The sequence below is a fragment of the Eretmochelys imbricata genome, chromosome 2 (assembly GCF_965152235.1).
Source record: "Eretmochelys imbricata isolate rEreImb1 chromosome 2, rEreImb1.hap1, whole genome shotgun sequence".
Classification (NCBI taxonomy): Eukaryota; Metazoa; Chordata; order Testudines; family Cheloniidae; genus Eretmochelys; species Eretmochelys imbricata.
In genome coordinates this window covers 45,814,480-45,820,479 of record NC_135573.1, presented here as the reverse complement: position 1 = coordinate 45,820,479, position 6,000 = coordinate 45,814,480, and positions in this window count along the sequence as shown.

The window sequence follows — 6,000 nt, the reverse complement described above, 5'->3', positions numbered from 1 at the left end:
TAGGAAGAGAATTGAATTCATTAATAGAGCTGATTGAAACATAGAATTTCCATTCTGCCAAAAATTCTGACATTTAGAAATTTTGTTTAGTGCCAAATTGGAATGAAAAAAAAAATCATGTCCCAAAGCAACAAGATGTGTGGACTCAGGGGCTAACTCAGCACCCAGTCACACAACTATGCACCAGTTTATATCAATTGGGTGCTTATTGAAAGACAGGTTTCAGAGTAGCCACCGTGTTAGTCTGTATCTGTAAAAAGAACAGGAGTACTTGTGGCACCTTAGAGACTAACAAATTTATTAGAGCATAAGCTTTGTTGGGCTACAGCACACTTCATCGGATGCATAGAATGGAACATATAGTAAGAAGATATATATATATACATACAGAGAAGGTGGAAGTTGCCATACAAACTCTACGAGGCTAATTAATTAAGATGAGCTACTATCTGCTGTAGCCCACGAAAGCTTATGCACTAATAAATTTGTAGTCTCTAAGGTGCTACAAATACTCCTGTTCTTTTTATTGAAAGACAGGCAGTCAGGAGAGGAGGCCAATTAAGTGAGTGGAAACAAGTGAGTGGCCCAACTGAGGGGCCAATTGGCTGGAAGTAGCCCCAGCAGCTAATACTATATAAGCAAACAGTAAGCCCTGGTCTACACTAGGACTTTAGGTCGAATTTAGCAGCGTTAAATCGATGTAAACCTGCACCCGTCCACACGATGAAGCCCTTTATTTCGACTTAAAGGGCTCTTAAAATCGATTTCCTTACTCCACCCCTGACAAGTGGATTAGCACCTAAATCGGCCTTGCCGGGTCGAATTTGGGGTACTGTGGACACAATTCGACGGTATTGGCCTCTGGGAGCTATCCCAGAGTGCTCCATTGTGACCGCTCTGGACAGCACTCTCAACTCAGATGCACTGACCAGGTAGACAGGAAAAGAACCGTGAACTTTTGAATCTCATTTCCTGTTTGGCCAGCGTGGCAAGCTGCAGGTGACCATGCAGAGCTCATCAGCAGAGGTGACCATGCAGAGCTCATCAGCAGACGTGACCATGATGGAGTCCCAGAATCGCAAAACAGCTCCAGCATGGACTGAACGGGAGGTATGAGATCTGATTGCTGTATGGGGAGAGGAATCCGTGCTATCAGAACTCCGTTCCAGTTTTCGAAATGCCAAAACCTTTGTCAAAATCTCCCAGGGCATGAAGGACAGAGGCCATAACAGGGACCCGAAGCAGTGCTGCACGAAACTTAAGGAGCTGAGGCAAGCCTACCAGAAAACCAGAGAGGCGAACGGCCGCTCCAGGTCAGAGCCCCAAACATGCCGCTTCTATGATGAGCTGCATTCCATTTTAGGGGGTTCAGCCACCACTACCCCAGCCGTGTTGTTTGACTCCTTCAATGGAGATGGAGGCAACATGGAAGCAGGTTTTGGGGACGAAGAAGATGATGATGATGATGAGGTTGTAGATAGCTCACAGCAAGCAAGCGGAGAAACCGGTTTTCCTGACAGCCAGGAACTGTTTCTCACCCTGGACCTGGAGCCAGTACCCCCGAAACCCACCCAAGGCTACCTCCTGGACCCAGCAGGCGGAGAAGGGACCTCCGGTGAGTGTACCTTTTAAAATACTATACTTGGTTTAAAAGCAAGCATGTGAAAGGATTAATTTGCCCTGGCATTCGCGGCTCTCCTGGATGTACTCCCAAAGACTTTGCAAAAGGTTTCTGGGGAGGGCAGCCTTATTGCGTCCTCCATGGTAGGACACTTTACCACTCCAGGCCAGTAACACGTACTCGGGAATCATTGTACAACAAAGCATTGCAGTGTATGTTTGCTGGCGTTCAAACAACATCCGTTCTTTATCTCTCTGTGTTATCCTCAGGAGAGTGAGATATCATTCATGGTCACCTGGTTGAAATAGGGTGCTTTTCTTCAGGGGACACTCAGAGGTGCCCGTTCCTGCTGGGCTGTTTGCCTGTGGCTGAACAGAAATGTTCCCCGCTGTTAGCCACAGGGAGGGCGGAGGGTTGAGGGGGTAGCCACGCGATGTGGGGAGGCAAAATGCGACCTTGTAACGAAAGCACATGTACTATGTATGTAATGTTAACAGCAAGGTTTACCCTGAAAGAGTGTAGCCACTGTTTTATAAAATGTGTCTTTTTAAATACTGCTGTCCCTTTTTTTTCTCCACCAGCTGCATGTGTTTCAATGATCACAGGATCTTGTCCTTCCCAGAGGCTAGTGAAGATTAGAAAGAAAAAAAAACACACTTGTGATGAAATGTTCTCTGAGCTCATGCTGTCCTCCCACACTGACAGAGCACAGAGGAATGCGTGGAGGCAAATAATGTCAGAGTGCAGGAAAGCATAAAATGACTGGGAGGAGAGGTGGCGGGCTGAAGAGAGTAAGTGGCGGGCTGAAGACATGGCTGAAGCGCAAATGTGGCGGCAGCGTGTTGAGAGGAGGCAGGATTCAATGCTGAGGCTGCTGGAGGATCAAACCAGTATGCTCCAGTGTATGGTTGAGCTGCAGCAAAGGCAGCTGGAGCACAGACTGCCACTGCAGCACCTGTGTAACCAACCGCCCTCCTCCCCAAGTTCCATAGCCTCCACACCCAGATGCCCAAGAACGCGGTGGGGGGGCCTCCGGCCAACCAGCCACTCCACCACAGAGGATTGCCCAAAAAACAGAAGGCTGGCATTCAATAAATTTTAAAGTTGTAAACTTTTAAAGTGCTGTGTGGCATTTTCCTTCCCTCCTCCACCACCCCTCCTGGGCTACGTTGGTAGTAATCCCCCTATCTGTGTGATGAATGAATAAATAATGCATGAATGTGAAGCAACAATGACTTTATTGCCTCTGCAAGCGGTGATCGAAGGGAGGAGGGGAGGGTGGTTAGCTTACAGGGAAGTAGAGTGAACCAAGGGGAGGGGGGTTTCATCAAGGAGAAACAAACAGAACTTTCACACCGTAGCCTGGCCAGTCATGAAACTGGTTTTCAAAGCTTCTCTGATGCGTACCGCGCCCTCCTGTGCTCTTCTAACCGCCCTGGTGTCTGGCTGCGCGTAACCAGCAGCCAGGCGATTTGCCTCAACCTCCCACCCCGCCATAAACATCTCCCCCTTACTCTCACAGATATTGTGGAGTGCACAGCAAGCAGTAATAACAGTGGGAATATTGGTTTCGCTGAGGTCTAAGCGAGTCAGTAAACTGCGCCAGCGCACCTTTAAACATCCAAATGCACATTCTACCACCATTCTGCACTTGCTCAGCCTGTAGTTGAACAGCTCCTGACTACTGTCCAGGGTGCCTGTGTACGGCTTCATAAGCCATGGCATTAAGGCATAGGCTGGGTCCCTTGTGGTTTATGTACTCGCCGGCTTGGTGCTCCGGTGCCAAGATAGGGATATGGGTTCCGTCTATGGCCCCACCACAGTTAGTGGATGGCTTTGCTGCAATGGGATTCTCTATGACCTGCACATTTCCCAGGGTCACTACCCTTGGTATCAGGAGATCTTTGATTGCGTGGGCTACTTGCATCACAGCAGCCCCCACAGTAGATTTGCCCACTCCAAATTGATTCCCAACTGACCGGTAGCTGTCTGGCGTTGCAAGCTTCCACAGGGCTATCGCCACTCACTTCTCAACTGTGAGGGCTGCTCTCATCTATGTATCTGATGAAGTGAGCTGTAGCTCACGAAAGCTCATGCTCAAATAAATTGGTTAGTCTCTAAGGTGCCACAAGGACTCCTTTTCTTTTTGCTCTCATCTTGGTATTCATGCGCTTCAGGGCAGGGAAAAGCAAGTCACAAAGTTCCATGAAAGTGCCCTTAACACATGCGAAAGTTTCGCAGCCACTGGGAATCGTCCCAGACCTGCAACACTATGCGGTCCCACCAGTCTGTGCTTGTTTCCCAAGCCCAGAATTGGCGTTCCACAGCATGAACCTGCCCCATTAGCACCATGATGCATGCATTGGCAGGGCCCATGCTTTCAGAGAAATCTGTGTCCATGTCCTCATCACTCACGTGACCGCGCTGACATCGCCTCCTCGCCCGGTATCGCTCTGCCAGGTTCTGGTGCTGCATATACTGCTGGATAATGCGTGTGATGTTTAATGTGCTCCTAATTGCCAAAGTGAGCTGAGCAGCCTCCATGCTTGCCTTAGTATGGCGTCCGCACAGAAAAAAGGGGTGGAACGATTGTCTGCCGTTGCTCTGACGGAGGGAGGGGGGACTGACGACATGGCTTACAGGGTTGGCTTACAGGGAATTAAAATCAACAAAGGGGGTGGCTTTACATCAAGGAGTATTTCAGGCAGGACTTCACGGAGGGTTCCAATAAGAAATGGTGCACCTAAGTAATTGTTCTTATTGGAACAAGCAGGTTGGTCTGGCCTCTGATTGATACATGGCTAGATTTACCTCGCTGCACCTTCTCTGTGAGTGACTGCAGTGTGACCTAGAGGAATGAGTCCCCTAGACGGGGGAGGGAGGGAAGCAAATGAGTACAAAGCAAATCTGGTCTATTTCTTGTTTTGATCCACTCCATCTATCTTTTACATCTTTGGCTGGCAGCAGACGGTGCAGAAGGACTGCTAGCCATCCTCATCTCATGGCTGCTCGGCAGAAGACGGTGCAGTAGGACTGCTAGCCATCCTCATCTCTTGCCTGCCTGGCAGAAGATGGTACAGTAGGACTGCTAGCAATCCGTATCGCCTGCCTGCTCACCATAAGATGGTTCAATAGGACTGACTGCAGGACTAAAGAGAATGATCTGGTCAAGTCACTCCAAATTTAGTCCCTGCGCCCATGCCTGCCCAGGCGCTCCTGGCTGACGTGGCCAGGAGCACCTCGGACATGACGATGATGGCTACCAGTCGTACTGTACCATCTGCTGCCACAAGGCAATGGGTTGATGCTGCTGTGTAGCAATGCAGTACCACGTCTGCCAGCACCCAGGAGATATACGGTGACGGTTACCTGAGTGGGCTCCATGCTTGCCGTGCTATGGCGTCTTCACAGGTAACTCAGGAAAAAAGGTGCGAAACGATTGTCTGCCCTTGCTTTCACGGAGGGAGGGAGGGAACGGGGGCCTAACGATATGTACCCAGAACCACCCGCGACAATGTTTTAGCCCCATCAGGCATTGGGATCTCAACCCAGAATTCCGATGGGCAGCGGAGACTGTGGGAACTGTGGGATAGCTACCCACAGTGCAACACTCCGGAAGTTGACTCTAGCCTCGGTACTGTGGAAGCACTCCGCCGAGTTAATGCACTTAATGCACTTAGAGCATTTTCTGTGGGGACACACACACTCGAATATATAAAACCGATTTCTAAAAAATCGACTTCTATAAGTTCGACCTAATTTCGTAGTGTAGACATACCCTAAGACAATACTGAGAGGAGAATTAGGAGCCCAAAGAAAAGCAGAAATAGATAGGCCTGGCTAATACTAGTACTATTGTACCCAGAAGTAAGTGGGGAATGTGGCTACTGCCTGAAAAGAAAGGAAAGAAGACTTGGAGTGGTTGTGGTCTGTGATTAAGGCCTGAAAGGACTCTGAGGGGAGTAACTCTATGACACCCACAAAGTGAAATTTTCCAGAAAAAAATTGTTTTGAGTCAACTGAAACAGCCCATTTCAGTAACAATAAAAAACTGTTCCAATTTTGACTTATTTTATTATAAAATAAAAAAATTGAAAAGAAAAAAGTAATTTCAAAGTGAAAAACAAGGTCAAAGTGTTCTATTTTCCACCTGTCACAGTACTTTTTTTTTCAATTTTTCCTAAGCAAAATTTTATCAGAAGCTGCATAGTCCTTTGTTTTGAAAAAAAAAAACAGTATTTTCTGATGGAGAAAAATGTTCCACTGGAAAATTCTGACCACCTCTATTCATCCAACCCCATCCTTGATTCACCCAAGTTAAGTTTGTTTGCTTACCTACAATCTTAAAATAATCAGTCGAAACATTCTGTGCAGCAAAT